Raw genomic sequence first — 20,856 nt, 5'->3', positions numbered from 1 at the left:
AACATGGCACTAGTCTGCATTCGTGTCTGGGTGGGAACATCTCATCTTGTTTTACACTAGCCTCCGTGGGTTTGGGTGATCCTATTTGACCTCTCATCTGCTCATTGCCTTGTCACCATGACCTCTGCTCATTTGATGTCAAATACTACCAAGTCCACTATCGTGCCGCCGATATGTTTAAGAGAAGTTGACCTCTGCAGAATTACAACCTCCCTCTGATACCTCACATAATTCTGAATCACCACAACATTCTTCCTCTGTCTCATGTCACTGATGTGGGAACACTATGGTCCACCTTTGATCAAGATCACTTCCTGTCGACTTCAACTCATTATCCAGGAAGCTGATCTAGAGACTCCCTTCCGGTGCCTTGGAACCTGCATGCCTCAATGGCAGGTTCTTCGTGTTCGACGAGAGGTTTTCATCATTGGCCTCCGATCGAATGATTCTGCGGGTGTTCGACGCTAGCTCACTTATTCGCACGCCGTATATTGTACCTATAGTACCTTGAGGGCCATTGTCATTATTGGTGGTACCTCTCGCGTCTGTTAACAATTTTCATCATTGACTGGTAATCAGACGATGTTCATGCATGTTCGACTTCAACTCATGTATTCACATGCCTGAACTTGTACTTTGTTCGGGTCGAGATGGAGTGAAAGACCCTAGATTTTATTTATTGGAATCCAGGTTGCGATTTGTGGTTTATTATGATCACTACATGACTCATTCACTGGATGGCTGCGATCGTGCCTGAGTCTATTTATCGATCCTCTCTGGATGGCTGCGCCCATGCCTTGGATCTAGATTATTATGTACTCTGTTATGGATGGCTGCGCCCATACCACATATATCATGTACTTGAGATATCAGTTGTACTTCTTTACACAGGTTCTTCGGCAGCCGTGTTTTCAGTCACGCATGTTCTTGTAAAGCATTTCACCCCTCTCTCTCTCTCGGGCCTCATGCTTTAGTGGGCATCTGTTACACAACAATTTGTCACCGTTTGTCACCGTCCCTATTACCTCTCACCCGCACACTGGAGGACTTATTCCGGGACCTGTGAGAAGCGACATGACCTGAAACCACTTGCATCATATTCCTCTAAGTATGAGCTTCATATTCCCTGAAGACATCTCCTGCAAAATACCCATGAAAATAGCTCTTTTTGCATTAGCGCGGGTCCACAATTCACTGCTCGCGCCAATGAGGGAAATCCTCTAAAAAGGGCACGCCATTGGCGCTCTGTCTCAGAGTCACACTCGCGCCAACCGAATTGAGTAAATTTTTCAACGAACAAGCTCCCAAAGGTTCTCTTCAACCCATTCACCAACTGAATCTATGTTGATCTAGGATGGTTTGGCTTCGAATCTCCATAGAAGGGAAAGTGGTTTGCCACCTTTCATGGAAGTTTCCAAGTGATAAATCCAATCCCATGAATAATGTCGTTGATCTGATCTCTTCCTTCTCTATCTATAAAAGCTTGCCTTTATGCCTTGAGCAAGCTAGTTAGAGCTACAATAGTCACAGTCAAAATAGTCAAGAGCCAATAGTTTGAAGCTGCAAGAGCCTTCTTTGCACCCATAAGGCTAAATCTAAGTAAGGAGATTCTTGTCACCCAAAGAGAGAGAGGCTTGTTCCTCATCCCAACAAGCTTTGCAAGACTTGTGTAGCTAACTACCTAGCCAAAGGAGGATTTGACGTCAGAACAATGGTTGTATTTCTTCTTTGTTATTTATTAATAATAGATGACTATCATTATGGTTCCAATCTCATTGTCTTATGTTTGATGTTGAGTTATATCTTTTCTGACTGATATATAATTGCATCTACTAGATTTTATGCTTGTTTTCGTGTTGTTATTTGCATGTGCAGGTGTCCAATCACGGAGATCGTGGGGATTGTGATCGGCCGAGGCAAAGGAACGAGGGCGACATCTCTTCGACGAACACTAGCGTTGGAATCCAAGTAGGTTCTCACCATCCACTTTGTATTTGCAATTAGGGACTTGCGTGATAGCATTGTGTGATTTTTGCTAGACCCAGTCTGGGCTAGTAGGGATCGTCTCTGTCCATAGAAAGGATTTACCTCCACAACACCTATCTAAGAGGGAGTTCTAACAAGTTCCCAAATACAAAGGAGCTTGGGCAAGTTCCTTGTCAGAGGAAACTTGGGCATGTCTTCCCCATTCAAGGGGAAGATATAGAGACAACATTCTTGTCTTCACTTGGCAATAAATAACGGGAGGATTGGGCAATGATTTGGCATCTGATGCTCTTTGAGGATGTGTAGGGCACCCAAGACAAGAGTAGGCAAGAGGAGCGATATTCTTTGAGGGATGGGAACCCAAGGCAAGAATTGTCCTGGAAGGTCATACTCAGGGAACACTTGGGTGGGTATGTACCTTTAGAGACAATGACCAAGGTGTTTATAAGCCATTGGTCTCACCAACATTGTGCTATGGTATTATGAGAGATAAATTTGTTAGTCAAGGCCTTGCTATGAACAATGTTGGCTAATATGATGCTATAACAGATGGGTTGCCAATTCGGTTTCTCTTATGTGAATTATTCAAGATTGAAATATAGCCAAACACCTTGTAATGATTTATGAATACCTCCCTAGTTGAGAGGGGGTGTTGAAGAAAGTGTAACTGGGTTCGGTCTTCATAAATGTACTTTTGATATTTGTATTTATTCAAGAAAATAGATAAATAAATAAATATATATATATTATATTTTTCATTGAGTTTCTTTCTCATTGAAATAGGCCTAGCACATGTTAAAGTGTTATAAAGAGTCAAAAGAAAATGTTGAAGATATTAAGGGCATGTTACCCCAGGTATATTTATGTATTAGAGTCAAAGATATTCCTACCCTCGTGCCTTCGTTCGGGTCGTGCGCCCGTTAAAACCCTAAATTTCCTTCGGGCGGGTCGGGTCATCCCATGCCGTGCCATGTGGGGGGGTGCGCGGGCACACGTGGGCGTGCCAAAAATGCCAAGTCATGACCGCTCATGTGCCTTCTTTGTTCGGGTCATGCACCCGTGGAAACCCCAAATTTCATTCGGGCGATTCGGGTCGGCTCGCCCAGGGCGGGTTGGGTCGTGCCGTGCCGTGTGTGGGTGCCCCGGCACACGTGGCCGTGCCACAAATTCTAAGTCGTCACCTCCCATGTGTCTTCTGCACATTCGTATGGCCCGTTTGCTTGATGCTTCCTTGGGCCTTCGTTCGGGTCGTGCACCCATGGAAACCCAAAATTTCGTTCGGGCTGTGCACACATGGAAACCCCAAATTCCATTCAGGCGGGTCGGGTCATGTCGTGTGTGGGTGCCCGTGCAAACACGTTCGGGCGAGTCGAGTGGGGTCGGGTCATGTCGTGCCACACGTGGGTGCTCGTGAACATGTGGTCGTGCAAAAAATGTTAGGGCGTGACCACCCGTGTGCCTCCTGCACGTTCGCGTGACTCATTTGCCCGACGCTCCGTTGTGCCTTCGTTCGGGCGGGTCAAGTCATGCCGTGTGTGGGTGCTCGGGCACACGTGGCAGTGCCAAAAATGCTAAGTCATGACCCCCCGTGCACCTTCTACACGTTCTTGCGGCCCGTTTTCCCGACGCTGCCTTGTGCCTTCGTTTGGGTCACGCACACATGGAAACCCCAAATTTCGTTCGGGTTGTGCATACAAGGAAACCCTAAATTTTTTTCGCGTCGGGTCATGTCGTGTCGTGTGTGGGTGCCCGTGCAAATGAGTTCAGGGGGTCGGGTCGGCTCGCACAAGGCCGGTCGGGCCGTGTTGTGCCGTGTGTGGGTACCCGGGCACAAGTGGACATGCCAAAAATGCTAAGTCGTGACCGCCCATGTGTCTTCTACACATTTGTGTGGCCCGTTTGCCTGATGCTCCCTCGTGCCTTCGTTCGGGTCGTCCGCCCACGAAACCCCGAAATTTAGTTCGGGTCGTGCGCCCATGGAAACCCCAAATTTTGTTCGGGCGGGTCGGGACGTGTCGTGTGTGGGTGCCCGTGCAAACGGGTCGGGTCGTGTCATGTCGTGTCATGTGACGGCACCTAGGGCACACGTGGCCATATAAAAAATGCTAACTTATGAAGGGGGGCGGGCCTTGTGCATGATCGTGCTGCCTGTTTTCCCGAATCTCCCTTGCAACCTTGTTTTGGTCATGTGTCAGAGCCCATGTAAACTCGTTCGAGCGGGTCGTTTGCCGTGTAAACACTCCTTCGGGCGGGTCATTTTCCATGTAAACTCATTCGGGTGGGTCGTTTGAGGGCGCCCGTGTAAACTCGTTCGAGCAAGTCGGGTGAGGTCATCCGTGAAAAAATGTTCGGGCGGGTCGGGCGAGGGCGTCCGTGCAAATCCGTTCGGGCAGGTCAAGCGAGGGCATCTGTGCAAACCCGTTCAGGTAGGTCAGGTGAGGGCGTCCGTGCGAACCTGTTCAGGCAGGTCGGGCGAGGGCGCGCCCGGGCGAACGAGACCGTATCAAAAATGCTAAGCTGTGACCTGAGGTTGGATTTGTGCACATTCGTGCAGCTCGTTTGCCCGTCTCTCCCTTTTCGATTCATTTCAGTAGTTCGGGCGCCCATTCAAAATCATTCAAGCGGGTCGTTTGAGGGCGCCCGTGTTAACTCATTCGGGCGGGTCGTTTGGGCGAGGGCGTGCCTGGGTGAAAGAGCCCGTATCAAAATGCTAAGTTGTGACCCGAGGTTGGCTTTATGCACGTTCATGCAGCTCGTTTTCCCGGCTCTCCCTTGTTGGTTCGTTTTGGTCGTTCAGGTGCCCATGCAAAATCGTTCGGGCGGGTCATGTGACGGCGCCAGTGTGAAATCGTTCGGGCGGGTTGTGTGACGGCGCCTGTGTTAACTCGTTCAGGCGGGTTGTTTGGGTGAGGGCACACCCGGGCGAACGAGGCCGTATCAAAAATGCTAAGTTGTGACCCGAGGTTGGCTTTGTGCACGTTCGTGCAGCTCGTTTGCCCAACTCTCCCTTGTCACTTGGTTTCGGTCATTCGGGCGCCCATACAAAATCGTTCGGGCGGGTCGTTTGAGGGCGCCGTGTGAACTCGTTCGGGCAGGTCGTTTGGGTGAGGGTGCACTCGGGCAAACGAGCCCGTATCAAAAATTCTAAGTTGTGACCCGAGGTTGGCTTTGTGCACGTTCGTGCAGCTCGTTTGCCCGGCTCTACCTTGTCGGTTCGTTTCGGTCGTTCGGGCGCCCATGCAAAATCGTTTGGGCGGGTCGTTTGAGGGTGCTCGTGTGAACTCGTTCGGCCGGGTCGTTCGGGTGAGGGCGCGCCCAGGCGAACGAGCCCATATCAAAAATGCTAAGTTGTGACCCGAGGTTGGCTTTGTGCAAGTTTGTGCAACTCGTTTGCCCGACTCTCCCTTGTCGCTTCGTTTCGGTCGTTCGGGCGCCCATGCAAAATCGTTGGGCAGGTCGTTTGAGGGCGCCTGTGTGAACTCATTCAGGTGGGTCGTTCGGGCGAGGGCGTGCCCGAGCGAATGAGCCCATATCAAAAATGCTAAGTTGTGACTCGAGGTTGGCTTTGTGCATGTTCGTGCAGCTCGTTTGCCCGGCTCTCCCTTGTCGCTTCGTTTCTGTCATTCGGGCGCCCATGCAAAATCGTTCGGGTGGGTCGTTTGAGGGCACTTGTGTGAACTCGTTCGGGCGGGTCATTCGGGTGAGGGCGCGCCCGGGCGAACAAGCCCATATCAAAAATGCTAAGTTGTGACCCGAGGTTGGCTTTGTGCATTTTCGTGCAACTCGTTTGCCCAGCTCTCCCTTGTCGCTTCGTTTCAGACGTTCGGGCGCCCATGCAAAATTGTTCGGGTAGGTCGTTTGAGGGCGCCCCTTTGAACTCGTTTAGGCGGGTTGTTCGGGTGAGGGTGCACCCGGGTGAACAAGCCCGTATCAAAAATGCTAAGTTGTGACCCAAGGTTGGCTTTTTCCACGTTCGTGCAGCTCGCTTTCCCGGCTCTCCCTTGTCGGTTCATTTTGGTCGTTCGGGCGCCCATGCAAAATCGTTCGGGTGGGTCGTTTGAGGGCGCCCGTGTGAACTCGTTTGGGCGGGTCGTTTGGGTGAGGGCGCGCCCGAGCAAACGAGCCTGTATCAAAATTGCTAAGTTGTGACCCGAGGTTGGCTTTGTGCACGTTCGTGCATCTAATTTTCCCGGCTCTCCCTTGTCGGTTCGTTTTGGTCGTTCGGGCACCCATGCAAAATCGTTCGGGTGGGTCGTTTGAGGGCGCCCGTGTGAACTCGTTTGGGCGAGGGCACGCCCGAGCAAACGAGCCTGTATCAAAATTGCTAAGTTGTGACCCGAGGTTGGCTTTGTCCACGTTCGTGCAGCTCGTTTTCCCGGCTCTCCCTTGTCGGTTCGGGCGGGTCGGGCGAGGGCGTTCGTGCAAATCCGTTCGGGCAGGTCAAGCGAGGGCGTCCGTGCAAACCCATTCAGGTAGGTCGGGTGAGGGCGTTCGTCCGAACCTGTTCAGGCAGGTCGGGCGAGGGCGCGCCCGGGCGAACGAGACCATATCAAAAATGCTAAGTTGTGACCTGAGGTTGGATTTGTGCACGTTCGTGCAGCTCGTTTGCCCGGCTCTCCCTTTTTGGTTCATTTCAGTAGTTCAGGTGCCCATGCAAAATCATTCAAGCAGGCTGTTTGAGGGCGCCCGTGTGAACTCGTTCGGGCGGGTAGTTTGGGCGAGGGCATGCCCGGGTGAAAGAGCCCATATCAAAATGCTAAGTTGTGACCCGAGGTTGGCTTTATGCATGTTCGTGCAGCTCTTTTTCTCGGCTCTCCCTTGTCGGTTCGTTTCGGTCGTTCGGGCGCCCATGCAAAATTGTTCGGGCGGGTCATGTGATGGCGCCTGTGTGAACTCGTTCGGGCGGGTTGTGTGACGGCGCCCATGTGAACTCGTTTGGGCGGGTCGTTTGGGTGAGGGCGCGCCCAAGCGAATGAGCCCGTATCAAAAATGCTAAGTTGTGACCCGAGGTTGGCTTTGTGCACGTTCGTGCAGCTCGTTTGCCCAGCTCTCCCTTGTCGCTTGGTTTCGGTCGTTTGGGCGCCCATGAAAAATTGTTCGGGCGGGTCGTTTGAGGGTGCCCGTGTGAACTCGTTCGGGCGGGTCGTTTGGGCGAGGGCGCGCCCGAGCGAATGAGCCCGTATCAAAAATGATAAGTTGTGACCCGAGGTTGGCTTTGTGCACGTTCGTGCAGCTCGTTTTCCCGGCTCTCCCTTGTCGGTTCGTTTCGGTCGTTCGGGCGCCCATGCAAAATCGTTTGGGTGGGTCGTTCGGGCGAGGGTGCGCCCGGGCAAACGAGCCCATATAAAAAATGCTAAGTTGTGACTCGAGGTTGGCTTTGTGCACGTTCGTGCAGCTCATTTGCCCGGCTCTCCCTTGTCACTTCATTTCGGTCGTTCGGGCACCCATGCAAAATCGTTCGGGCGGGTCATTTGAGGGCACCCATGTGAACTCGTTCGAGTAGGTCGTTCGGGTGAGGGCACGCCCGGGCGAACAAGCCCATATCAAAAATGCTAAGTTGTGACCCGAGGTTGGCTTTGTGCATGTTCGTGCAATCGTTTGCCCAGCTCTCCCTTGTCGCTTCGTTTTAGATGTTCGGGCGCCCATGCAAAATCGTTCGGGTAGGTCGTTTGAGGGCGCCCGTTTGAACTCGTTCAGGCAGGTCGTTCGGGCGAGGGTGCACCTGGGTGAACGAGCCCGTATCAAAAATGCTAAGTTGTGACCCAAGGTTGGCTTTTTGCACGTTCGTGCAGCTCATTTTCCAGCTCTCCCTTGTCGGTTTGTTTTGGTCATTCGGGCGCCCATGCAAAATCGTTCGGGTGGGTCGTTTGAGGGCACCCGTGTGAACTCGTTTGGGCGGGTCGTTTGGGCGAGGGCGCGCCCAAGCAAACGAGCCTGTATCAAAATTGCTAAGTTGTGACCCGAGGTTGGCTTTGTGCACGTTCGTGCAGCTCATTTTCCCGGCTCTCCCTCGTCGCTTCGTTTCGGTCGTTCGGGTGGGTCGTTTGAGGGTGCCCGTGTGAACTCGTTTGGGCCGGTCATTCAGGCGAGGGCACGCCCGGGCGAACGAGCCTGTATCAAAAATGCTAAGTTGTGACCCGAGGTTGGCTTTGTGCACATTCGTGTAGCTCGTTTTCCCGGTTCTCCCTTGTTAGTTCGTTTCGATCGTTCAGGCGCCCATGCAAAATCGTTCGGGCGCTTCATTTGAGGGCCCCCGTGTGAACTCGTTCGGGCAGGTCGTTCAGGCGAGGGAGTGCCCGGGTGAACAAACTCGTATCAATAATGCTAAGTTGTGACCCGAGGTTGGCTTTGTGCACATTCGTGTAGCTCATTTTCCCTGCTCTCCCTTGTCGGTTCGTTTCCATCGTTTGGGCGCCCATGCAAAATCGTTCGGGTGGGTCGTTTCAGGGCACCCGTGTGAACTTGTTTGGGCGGGTCGTTCGGGCGACGACATGCCCAGGCGAACGAGCCCATATCAAAATGCTAAGTTATGACCTCAAGTTGGCTTTGTGCACGTTCGTGCAGCTCGTTTGCATGGCACTCCCTTGTCGCTTCGTTTCGTTCGTTCGGGCGCCCATGCAAAATCGTTCGGGCGAGTCGTTTGAGGACGCCCGTGTGAACTCGTTCGGGCGGGTCGTTCGGGTGAGGGTGCGCCCGGGCGAACGAGCCTGTATCAAAAATGCTAAGTTGTGACCCAAGGTTGGCTTTGTGTACATTCGTGCAGCTCATTTTCCCAGCTCTCCCTTGTCGCTTCGTTTCGGTCGTTCAAGCGCACATGCAAAATCGTTCGGGCAGGACGTTTGAGGGCGTCCGTGTGAACTCATTCGGGCGAGTCGTTTGGGGGAGGGCGTGCCCAGGCGAACGAGCCCGTATCAAAAATGCTAAGTTGTGACCCGAGGTTCGCTTTGTGCAGGTGCGTGCAACTCGTTTGCCAGGCTCTCCCTTGTCACTTCGTTTCGGTCGTTCGGGTGGGTCGTTTGAGGGCATCCATGTGAACTCATTTAGGCAGGTCGTTCGGGTGAGGGCCCACCCGGGCGAACGAGCCCGTATAAAAAATGCTAAGTTGTGACCCGAGGTTGGCTTTGTGCACATTCGTGCAGCTCGTTTTCCTGACTCTCCCTTGTCACTTCGTTTCGGTCGTTCGAGCGGGTCGTTTGAGGGCGTCGATGTGAACTCATTCAGGTGGGTCGTTCGGGCGAGGGCGAACCCGGGAAAACGAGCCTGTATCAAAAAATGCTAAGTTGTGACTCGAGGTTGGATTTGTGCACCTTCGTGCAGCTCGTTTGCCTAGCGCCCCCTTGTTGGTTCGTTTCGGTCGTTCGGGTAGCCATGCAAAATCGTGCAGGCAGGTCGTTTAGGGGCGTCCGTGTGAACTCATTCGAGTGGGTTGTTCGGGCGAGGGTAGGCCCAGGCGAACGAGTCCATATCAGAAATGCTAAGTTGTGACCAGAGGTTGGCTTTGTGCACCTTTGTGCAGCTCGTTTGCCCAACTCTCCCTTGTCGCTTCGTTTCGGTCATTCGGGCGCCCATGCTAAATCGTTCGGGCCGCTCGTTTGAGGCTGCCCATGTGAACTCATTTGGGCGGGTCGTTCGGGCAAGGGTGCGCCCCAACGAACGAGCCCATATGAAAAATTCTAAAGTTGTGACCCGAGGTTGGATTTGTGCACGTTCGTGTAGCTCGTTTTCCCGGCTCTCCCTTGTCGCTTCGTTTCGGTCGTTCAGGTGCCCATGCAAAATCATTTGGGTGGGTCGTTTGAGTGCTTCCGTGTGAACTCGTTTGGGTGAGGGTGCGCTCAGGTGAACGAGCCTGTATTAAAAATGCTATGTTGTGACCCGAGGTTGGCTTTGTGCATGTTCGTGCAGGTCGTTGGCCCAGTGCTCCCTTGTCGCTCCGTTTCGGTCGTTCGCGCGCCCATGCAAAATCGTTCGGGCGGGTCGTTTGAGGGCGCCCATGTGAACTCATTTGGGCAGGTCGTTCGGGTGAGGGCGCGCCTGAGCGAATGAGCCCGTATCAAAAATTCTAAATTGTGACCTGAGGTTGGCTTTGTGCACGTTCAGGCAGCTTGTTTACCCGGCTCTCCCTTGTTTCTTCGTTTCGGTCATTCGGATAGGTCGTTTGAGGGCGTCGGTGTGAACTCGTTCGGGTGAGGGCGCGCCCGGGTGAACGAGCCCATATAAAAAAAATGCTAAGTTGTCACCAGAGGTTGGCTTTGTGCACGTTTGTGCAGCTCATTTTCCCAGCTCTCCCTTGTCACTTCGTTTCGGTTGTACGGACACCCATGCAAATTCGTTCGGGCGAGGGTGCGCACAGGCCAATGTGCTCGTATGAAAAATGCTAAGATGTGACCCGAGGTTGGCTTTGTGCATGTCCATGCTGCTCGTTTTCCCGGCCCTCCCTTGTCACTTCGTTTCAGTCGTGCGAGGGCCCATGCAAATTCCAAATGATCCGAGCGACAAGTTTTCTTTCCGTGTGAAAGGTGGGTTGGTAATTGAGTTGTGTTTTCGCGTTTCCTGGTCCCCTCATGCCTCTCGAGATGATACCAGTGGCAGGTTTTCTTTCCATGTGAAAGGTGGGTTGGTAATCGAGTTGTGTTTTCATGTTTGCATGAACGATGGCCTTGGGTTGTTTGTAGGGTTGTCGATTTTCATCTTCTCTCCATCCCCACTCGGTAATGGATGAGCGGTAATGTTGGCCACGCTCGTCTTGGGAGGCATATGTGAACAATTCCCCTTTTGCTCTCCAAGTTCTTGGAGCTGTATGGGCTGTTGTGGTGTGGCTCCCTGGCTCGTCCTGGTCCCCGTGTGCCCCTCCAGATGATACCAGCGACAGGTTTTCTTTCCGTGTGAAAGGTGGGTTGGTAATCGAGTTGTGCTTTCGGGCTTTCCTAAACAATGGCCTTGGGTTATTTGTAGGGCCACCGATTTTCATCTTATCTCCATCCCCACTCGGTAGTGCATGAGCAGTAATGTTGGCCATGCTCGTCCTGGGAGGCATATGTGAACAATTCCCCTTATGCTCTCCAAGTTCTTGGGACTGTATGGGCTGTTGTTGTGTGGCTCCCTGGCTCGCCCTGGTCCCCTCGTGCCTCTCCAGATGATACCAACGGCAGGTTTTCTTTCCGTGTGAAAGGTGGGTTGATAATCAAGTTGTGTTTTCATGTTTTCCCGAACGATGGCCTTGGGTCGTCTGTGGGGCGGCTGATTTTCATCTTCTCTCCATCCCCACTCGGTAGTGCATGAGCGGTAATGTTGGCCATGCTCGTCTTGGGAGGCATATGTGAAAAATTCCCATTCGACTGTCCTAGTTCTTGGAGCTGTATGGGCTGTTGTGGTGTGGCTCCTTGGCTCGTCCTGGTCCCCGCGTGCCCCTCTAGATGATACCAGCGACAGGTTTTCTTTCCGTGTGAAAGGTGGGTTGGTAATCGAGTTGTGTTTTTGGGTTTGCCTGAACGATGGCCTTGGGTCGTCTATGGGGTGGCCAATTTTCATCTTCTCTCCTTCCCCACTCGGTAGCGCATGAGCGGTAATGTTGGCCAGGCTCAGCCTGGGAGGCATATGTGAACAATTCCCCTTCCAGTCTCCAAGTTCTTGGAGCTGTATGGGTTGTTGTGGTGTGGCTCCCTCGCTCATCCTGGTCCCCTCATGCCCCTCTCGATGATACCAGCGACAGGTTTTCTTTCCGTGTGAAAGGTGGGTTGGTGATCGAGTTGTGTTTTCACGTTTGCCTGAACGATGGCCCTGGGTCGTTTGTAGGGTAGCCGATTTTCATCTTCTCTCCATCCCCACTCGGTAGCGCATGAGCGGTAATGTTGGCCATGCTCGTCCTCGGAGGCATATGTGAACAATTCCCCTTCCGCTCTCCAAGTCCTTGGAGCTATATGGGCTGTTGTTTTGTGGTTCCCTAGCTCATCCTGGTCCCCTTGTGCCCCTCCCGATGATACAAGCGATAGGTTTTCTTTCCGTGTGAAATTTGGGTTGGTAATTGAGTTGTGTTTTCACGTTTGCCTGAACGATGGCCTTGGGTCGTTTGTACGGCGAGCGATTTCTCTCCATCCCCACTCGGTAGCGCATGAGCGGTAATGTTGGCCATGCTCATCCTCGGAGGCATATGTGAACAATTCCATTTCCACTCTCCAAGTTCTTGGAGCTGTATGGGCTGTTGTCGTGTGGCTCCCTAGCTCGTCTTCATCCCCTTATGCCTCTCCAGATGATACCAGCGGCAGGTTTTCTTTCCGTGTGAAAGGTGGGTTGGTAATCGAGTTGTGTTTTCGTGTTTGCTTTAATAATGGCCTTGGGTCGTCTGTGGGGCGGCTGATTTTCATCTTCTCTCCATCCGCACTCGGTAGCGCATGAGTGGTAATGTTGGCCATGCTCGTCTTGGGAGGCATATGTGAGCAATTCCCCTTCGGCTCTCCAAGTTCTTATAGTTGTATGGGTTGTTGTGGTGTGGCTCCTTGGCTCGTCCTGGTCGCCGCATGCCCCTCCAAATGATACTAGCGATAGGTTTTCTTTCCGTGTGAAAGGTGGGTTGGTAATCGAGTTGTGTTTTCGAGTTTGCTTGAACGATGGCGTTGGGTCGTTTGTAGGGCGGCCGATTTTCATCTTCTCTCCATCCCCACTCGGTAGCGCATGGGTGGTAATGTTGCCCAGGCTCGGCCTGGGAGGCATATGTGAACAATTCCCCTTCTGCTCTCCAAGTCCTTGGAGCTGTATGGGCTGTTGTGGTGTGGCTCCCTGGCTCGTCCTGGTCCCCTCGTGCCCCTCTTGATGATACCAGCAATAGGTTTTCTTTCCAAGTGAAGGGTGGGTTGGTAATCGAGTTGTGTTTTTGGGTTTGCCTGAACGATGGCCTTGGGTGGTTTGTAGGGCGGCTGATTTTCATCTTCTCTCCATCCCAACTCGGTAGCGCATGAGTGGTAATGTTTCCCATGCTCGTCCTAGGAGGCATATGTGAACAATTCCCCTTCTGCTCTCCAAGTTCTTGGAGCTGTATGGGTTGTTGTGGTGTGGCTCCCTGGCTCGTCCTGGTCCCCTCTTGCCTCTCCAGATGATACCAGCGGCAGGTTTTCTTTCCATGTGAAAGGTGGGTTGGTAATCGAGTTGTGTTTTCACATTTTCTTGAATGATGGCCTTGGGTCGTCTGTGGGGCAGCCAATTTTCATCTTCTCTCCATCCCCACCTGGTAGCGCATGAGCGTTAATGTTGGCCAGGCTCATCATGGGAGGTATATGTGAACAATTCCCCTTCCGCTCTCCAATTTCTTGTAGCTGTATGGATTGTTGTGTTGTGGTGTGGCTCCCTGGCTCATCCTGGTCCCCCTCGTGCCCCTCCAGATGATACCACCGATAGGTTTTCTTTCCGTGTGAAAGGTGGGTTGGTAATCGAGTCGTGTTTTCACGTTTTCCTGAATGATGGCCGTGGGTCATTTGTAGGGTGGCCGATTTTCATCTTCTCTCCATCCCCAATCGGTAGCGCATGAGCGGTAATGTTGCCCATGCTTGTCCCGGGAGGCATATGTGGACAATTGCTCTCTAAGTCCTTAGAACTATAGGGGTTGTTGTGGTTTGGCTCCCTGGCTCATCTTGGTCTCCTTGTGCCCCTCCAGATGATACCAGCAACATGTTTTCTTTCCGTGTGAAAGGTGGGTTGGTAATCGAGTTGTATTTTCAGGTTTCCCTAAACAATGGCCTTGGGTCGTTTGTAGGGTGTTCGATTTTCATCATCTCTCCATCCCCACTCGGTAGCGTGTGAGAGGTAATGTTGGCCATGCTCGTCCCGGGAGGAATACGTGAACAATTCCCCTTCTGCTCTCTAAGTTCTTGGTGTTGTATGGGTTATTGTGGTGTGGCTCCTTGGCTCGTGCTGGTCCCCCTCGTGCCCCTCCAGAAGATACAGGTGACAGGTTTTCTTTCTGTATGAAAGGTGGGTTGGTAATCGAGTTGCTTTGTCGGGTTTGCCTGAACGATGGCCTTGGATCATTTTTGGGGCGACCGATTTTCGTCTTCTCTCCATCCCCACTTGGTAGCACATGAGTGGTAATGTGGGCTGTGCTCATCCCCGTCCCTCTTTCCCATCCCAACGATAAGAATTTTGAAATTTTTCTCGGCACTCCTTTGAGCCTTCGTTGTTGCGGTCCCAGATGGAAGCCCCAAAACTCCGTCGTTGCCTATGTCACTATCATTCCCCTCGGTTGTTGTGAATAGAGAATTTTGATTGGGCTGGGCAGCCACTTGAGGCTCCATTGAAATTGGCTCCTTGTTATATTGTTCACCTCCTCCCTATTTGGTGTGGAGGGTTTTGCTTTTCGTGTGAAAGGTGGGTTGGTAATTGAGTTGGTTTTTTGGGTTTGCCTCAAGAATGGCCTTGGGTCATTTGTAGGGTGTACAATTTTCATCTTCTCTCCATACCCACTCGGTAGCGCATGAGCAGTATTGTTGGCCATGCTTATCCCGGGAGGCATATGTGAACAATTCCCATTCTGCTCCAAGTTTTTGGAGTTGTATGGGTTGTTGTGGTGTGGCTCCTTGTGATGGCTAGCTTGTTCATTGTTCGGCGGTTTATGGAGCTGGTGTCCTGTGCTTGTACTCTTTCCATGTTGGCATTTTCTGTTGAGATGCATACATTTAAGAGGGACATGGAAGGGTTTTGGTTGTAAACCACCTACCCTCCCTCTTGCTTGCTTTTTCCATCGGGCGATGTGAGGCGCTGTTCTCCTTATTGTAAAGTCAAGGGTTGGCATTCCTTTCAAATTTCACATCGTTCGTGGTTGCGTTGGCTTTGAGGTTTTGGTAGATGTGGTGGCCCATATGTTTGATCGAGGGGTCGTCTTTTCCTTGCATCTTGCGTGCATGGAAGGCTTTTGCAGTTGGAAATGTTAAGTCACAACGTTTATGGGCATTTGTTGTTTCAATTGTGTATGCGCTCCTTGTATAATGGGGAGGAGGCTTGCTATGTCGATGGTGGGGGCTATCGGGAAGAAGGATTTTGAGGTGGAATGCTTCGACCTCCCTCCTTTGCATGGAGGTGGCCGTAGGGAAAAAGTATTCATCGTCTAGTTGGTAAAGCTGTGGGAAATCTCCTAGGTTGCCTGTACGTAGGTGCATGGGGTGCGGAGCTGCCCGATCCCTCCTCATGTTCAGATATGTGTTCTTGTATTGTGTAGTGACCCTCTTGATTTGCACTTACTTCCTTCCTTTGCCTTCGCATTGTGGTTGCTACAGGCGGTCAAGTGATTGAGGTCCACCGTTTCTGCTGTCGCGGGTGGACTCCTAGGTGGCCTCGGTGCATGGCGTGGAGGGTCGGGGGGCATTTCTAAGAGAGGTTGTGGGCTCGATAGGTCTTGTTGTTTTGTTTCCTTTTGTTTCCTTTACATTGAGGCTGCCATAGGCGATCATGCGATTGAGGTCCATCGTTGCTGTTGTCCGGGTGTACTCCTAGGTGGCCTCTTTGCGGGGAGGGTTGGGGGGCACTTGTTGTTTCAATTATGTATGCGCTCGTGGTCCAATGGGGAGGAGGCTTGCTACTATAGTCATCGATAGTGGGGGTTATGTAGAAGAAGGATTTCGAGGTGGAACGCTTCGACCTCTCTCCTTTGCATGGAGGTGGTCGTAGGGAAAAATTATTCATCGTCTGGTCGGTAAAGCTGTGGGAAATCTCCTAGGTTGCTTGTACGTAGGGTGCGTGGGGTGTGGAGCTGCCTGATCCCTCCTCCTGTTCGGATATGCGTTCTTGTATTGTGTAGCGACCCTCTTGCTTTGCATTTACTTCCTTCCTTTGCCTTCACATCGTGGTTACCGCAAGCGGTCAAGTGATCGAGGTCCACCATTGCTGCTGTTGCGGGTGGACTCCTAGGTGGCCTCGGTGTGTGGCGCGGAGGGTCGAGGGGCATTTCTAAGAGAGGTGGTGGGCTCAGTTGGTCTTTTTGTTTTGTTTCCTTCAGTTTCCTTTGCATTGAGGCTACCGCAGGCGATCATGCGATCGAGGTCCATCGTTGTTGCTGTCTGGGTGGACTCCTAGGTGGCCTCTCTGTGGGGAGGGGTGGGGGGCACTTGTTGTTTCAATTGTGTATGTACTCATGGTCCAATGGGGAGGAGGCTTGCTGCTATAGTCATCGATGGTGGGGGCTATTTGGAAGAAGTATTTCGAGGTGGAACACTTCGACCTCCCTCCTTTGCGTGGAGGTGGTCGTAGGGGGAAATTATTCATCATCCGATCGGTAAAGCTGTGGGAAATCTCCTAGGTTGCCTGTATGTAGGGTGCACGGGGTGCGGAGTTGCCCGATCCCTCCTCCTGTTCGGATATGTGTTCTTGTATTTTGTAGCAACCCTCTTGATTTGCATTTACTTCCTTCCTTTGCCTTCGCATTGTGGTTGCCGCAGGCGGTCAAGTGATCGAGGTCCACCGTTGTTGTTGTCACGGGTGGACTCCTAGGTGGCCTCGGTGCGTGGCGTGGAGGTTCATGGGGCATTTCTAAGAGAGGTTGTGGGCTCGGTTGGTCTTGTTTTATTTCCTTCCGTTTCCTCTTTGCATTGAAGCTGCCGCAGGCGATCATGTGATCGAGGTCCATTGTTGCTGCTGTCCGGGTGGACTCCTAGGTGGCCCCTGTGCGGGGAGGGGAGGGGTGGGTTGGGGGTCATTTCTAAGGGAGGTTGTGGGCTCAGTTTTTCTTGTATGGTTTCCTTCCATTGCCTTTGTGTCGAGGCTACCACAGGCGTCATCCGATCGAGGTCCACTGTTGCTGCTATCCGGGTGGACTCCTAGGTGGAATCGGTGCGGGGCGAGGAGGTTTGTATGGCCTCTCTATGATAGGATTTGTGCAGTTGGTCGTCCTCTTTTTATTTCCTTCCTTTTCCTTCGCATCGAGGCTTCTGCAAGCGATCGGGTAATCGAGGTCCATCATTGCTGCTGTTCGGGTGGACTCCTAGGTGCCCTTGGTGTGGGGCATGGAGGCCTTTGGAGGCATTTCTAAGGCAGTGGGTGAGTGATCGCTCGTTTTGTTGTTGGTTGGGCCGTGGCTGCAAACTCCGAAGTGGCCTTGGTGTGTTGTGGCTTGGCATGTCTGCCCATTTGTTTGCCATGTCCTTGGCATGTTGCATGTGCTTCCTTCTTGGGATGTAAGAGGTGCAAGGCATAAAAGTTTTACATGATATTTTGACGTCTCTTTGACTTGATGGTGTTCAGGTTGGATCTAGGTAAGAGAGTGCCCGGAATGCCCTTTGAAGTGGGAGGGTGCTACCTAGTTGATCCTACCAATAGTCATATGCTTGTCTCAAAGATTAAGCCATGCATGTCTAAGTATGAACTAATTCAGACTATGAAACTGTGGATGGCTCATTAAATGAGTTATAGTTTTTTTGATGGTACCATACTACTCAGATAACCGTAGTAATTCTAGAGCTAATACGTGCACCAAGTCCCGACTCTTTTGAAGGGATGCATTTTTTAGATAAAAGGTCGGCGCGAGCTTGCCCGCTTCTCCAGTGAATCATGATAACTCGATGGATCGCACAGCCCTTGTCCTGGCGATGCTTCATTCAAATTTCTACCCTATCAACTTTCGATGGTAGGATAGAGGCCTACCATGGTGGTGATGGGTGACGGAGAATTAGGGTTTGATTCTAGAGAGGGAGCTTGAGAAACGGCTACCACATCCAAGGAAGGCAGAAGGCGCGCAAATTACCCAATCCTGACATGGGGAGGTAGTGACAATAAAACACAATACTGGGCTCATTGAGTCTGGTAATTGGAACGAGTACAATCTAAATCCCTTAGAGAGGATCAATTGGAGGGCAAGTCTGGTGCCAGCAGCCGTGGTAATTCCAGCTCCAATAGCGTATATTTAAGTTGTTGCAGTTATAAAGATCGTAGTTGGATCTTGGGTCATAAAGGTCGGTTCGCCTACTCGGTGTGCACCTGCCCTTCCGTCCCTTTTGTTGGCGGCGTGCTCCTGGCCTTAATTGGCTGGGCCGCGGTTCCGGCGCTGTTACTTTGAAAAAATGAGAGTGCTCAAAGCAATCTTATGCTCTGAATACATTAGCATGGAATAACATGATAGGAGTCTGGTCCTATTGTGTTGGCCTTTGGGACCGGAGTAATGATTAATAGGGACTGTTGGGGGCATTCGTATTTCATTGTCAGAGGTGAAATTCTTGGATTTATGAAAGATGGACCACTGCAAAAGCATTTTCCAAGGATATTTTCATTAATCAAGAACAAAAGTTGGGGGCTCGAAGACGATCAGATACTGTTCTAGTCTCAACCATAAACGATGTCGACCAGGGATCGACGGATGTTGCTCTAAGGACTCTGCCAGCACCTTCTGAGAAATCAGAGTGTTTGGGTTCCGGGGGGAGTATGGTCGCAAGGCTGAAACTTAAAGGAATTGAAGGAAGGGCACCACCAGGAGTGGAGCTTGTGGCCTAATTTGACTAAACACGAGGAAACTTACCAGGTCCAGACATAGTAAGGATTGATAGATTGAGAGCTCTTTCTTGATTCTATGGGTGGTGGTGCATGGCCATTCTTAGTTGGTGGAGCGATTTGTCTAGTTAATTCCGATAATAAACGAGACCTCAGCTTGCTAACTAGCTACGCGAAGGTTCCCCTTCGCGGCCAGCTTCTTAGAGGGACTATAGCCGTTTAGGCCATGGAAGTTTGAGGCAATAACAGGTCTGTGATGCCCTTAGAAGTTCTGGGCCGCACATGCGCTACACTAATGCAGCCAACGAGTTTTTATTCCTGGTTTGAGAGGATCGGGAAATCTTCTCAAATTACATCGTGATGGGGATAGACCATTGCAATTATTGGTCTTCAACGAGGAATTCCTAGTAAGCGCGTGTCATCAACTCGTGTTGACTACGTCCCTGCCCTTTATACACACCGCCCGTCGCTCCTACCGATTGAATGATCCAGTGAAGTGTTCGGATTGCATCGATGATGGTGGTTCGCCGCCGTCGACGTCGTGAGAAGTTCATTGAACCTTATCATTTAGAGGAAGGAGAAGTTGTAACAAGGTTACCTTAGGTGAACCTGTGGTAGGATCATTGATAGCAGGGGTTTTATTTTTTGGTTCGGGTTGGTTTGGTTTCGATTGCAATGTGGAACTTTGTGGTGTGTCTCTAGGGGAGCGGGTTTGGTGTTTGGCGGGAACATTTTTGGTTTCTTGTCTCAAGGTAACTACAGTTGTTTTTTCGTGTGTGCTTGCAAGCCATGCTTGTGCTTGTCCCACCCATCCTTTGTTTTTCTTCCCCCCAATGTGTTTCTGCAGGGGGTCCAGAAGCTTGTTTCTTGGGAGCCCTTCCGACGATCTGTTCGGCCGGGCATGGTTGCTGCAGAGTTGGGGTGCTTGGTAAATACGATGGATAAATTCGGACTCATTCGTAGCGGCGGTGCTCGGTCTTTTGATCGTTAGAAGGCATGGGCCAAGGGTGCGGGCTTCCATAGTTGGTTCTCTCGAAAAGGTGGCGGCGGTTGATGTGTTGCTTGGGTGAGCTTTTTCGCTGGTGGTTGGGTCGCGGGAGTGGTTGTGCGTGCGCCTGGTAGCTCAAACCTTCCGTGAGGCGAGATTGTCGGGGTGCGGTCAGTATGGGATGGATGAAGAGCAGTTCAACCCATTGAGCTGGCCACCCTAGTCCCTCCTGACCATTCCTCGACATGCCCTCGCGGAAGGGTTGGGTGTCGAGGTAATGAAAAACCCATCCCTCGGTCTGAGCTCCATCGAGATCAAAATTTTCCCCGCTGATAGGCATGAGGGTGGCAATCTTATCTCGTGCTTTTTCCGTCGAGGGAATTCCTCATCCTCTCGTGACCCACTCCCCTTCTGAGGGAAAAAGAAGTAGCGGGTTGTGTCTTTGTTTTTCCCTTTGGATTATGGGTTTTTTTTGGGACTTGTGTCATTTCTTTGTTTCATGGTGTGCGCTTTGCGGACGTCCCTCTCTATAGTGGCCTTGCACCATCGATGTATTTGTGGCCTGCAGCTTTCTCCAGCATTGAGTGTCGGCCCGTGACAACTCCTATTTGGAGTTTGATTATTTGATTCCCGTTGACTCTCTCGCTGGAAAGGTTCTTTGGTGTTTTGTACACGAAGGGGTGCAAGAGCGGGGTGGGATTGTGTTATTAGCAGCAGTCTATTTGTCGTTTGAAGCCTTGTGCCACTGGGTTGGGGGGCTGTGTGCCTCTCAGTGATGTGCTCCAGACACTGGTCTCATCGTGGCCCTTGTCTTTTCTATTGGTCAATTTTAGGTTGTGATTTATTTGCTTCGTTGTTTGCTATGTTGTAAAGCTGGAAAGGGTGTTGTGTTGAATGCATGTGGGAGGGTGTGAAGAGGTGGGATGCTTTTTTGATTGGGTGCCTTGTTTGATTTCTCTTTGGTTAGCGGACATCTACTCGGCGTGTTGTTGAGCTTCTCTCTTTTCTTGGGATCTTTGTTTCTTTGGTGTTGTTTTCTTCCCTTCTTCCTTTTGCCCCTAGCTTTACGGAGGAGAGGTGGGATTGTTGTGGATTGGTGTTATGGATTGGTGTTGTGGATTGATGGGTGGAGGCGCTGCCTGAATTGTAGTCTGTAGAAGCATCCTCAGTGGCGGACCTGGGCCAAGTCCCTTGGAAGGGGGCGCCTGAGAGGGTGACAACCCCGTCGGCCCGGGACCCTGCTGCATCACGAGGCATTGTCGGCGAGTCGGGTTGTTTGGGAATGCAGCCCTAATTGGGTGGTAAATTCCATCCAAGGCTAAATACGGGCAAGAGACCGATAGCGAACAAGTACCACGAGGGAAAGATGAAAAGGACTTTGAAAAGAGAGTTAAAGAGTGCTTGAAATTGCCGGGAGGGAAGCG

At 51.5% G+C, this 20,856-nt stretch overlaps 2 non-coding genes across 2 annotated transcripts in view; both read left to right on the top strand.

The window, feature by feature from the left end:
- The first annotated feature begins 17,257 nt into the window (after positions 1-17,257).
- Positions 17,258-19,070, top strand: LOC149195205 (18S ribosomal RNA). The gene has a single exon (XR_016255444.1). It is a non-coding gene; the product is annotated as an 18S ribosomal RNA (ribosomal RNA).
- A 1,415-nt stretch (positions 19,071-20,485) lies between these two features.
- The window catches only part of LOC149195204 (25S ribosomal RNA), a 3,358-nt gene continuing 2,987 nt past the window's right edge, over positions 20,486-20,856 (top strand). Inside the window, exon 1 of the ribosomal RNA XR_016255556.1 lies at positions 20,486-20,856. This exon is cut by the window's right edge and continues 2,987 nt beyond it. This is a non-coding gene — a ribosomal RNA (25S ribosomal RNA).

The sequence above is a fragment of the Pinus tabuliformis genome, chromosome 2_2, assembly GCF_031772625.1.
Source record: "Pinus tabuliformis cultivar Carrire ecotype Pingquan chromosome 2_2, CPIR1, whole genome shotgun sequence".
Lineage (NCBI taxonomy): Eukaryota > Viridiplantae > Streptophyta > Pinopsida > Pinales > Pinaceae > Pinus > Pinus tabuliformis.
The sequence above is the reverse complement of the archived record's forward strand: the minus strand, read 5'-3'. Positions and strand labels throughout refer to the sequence as shown.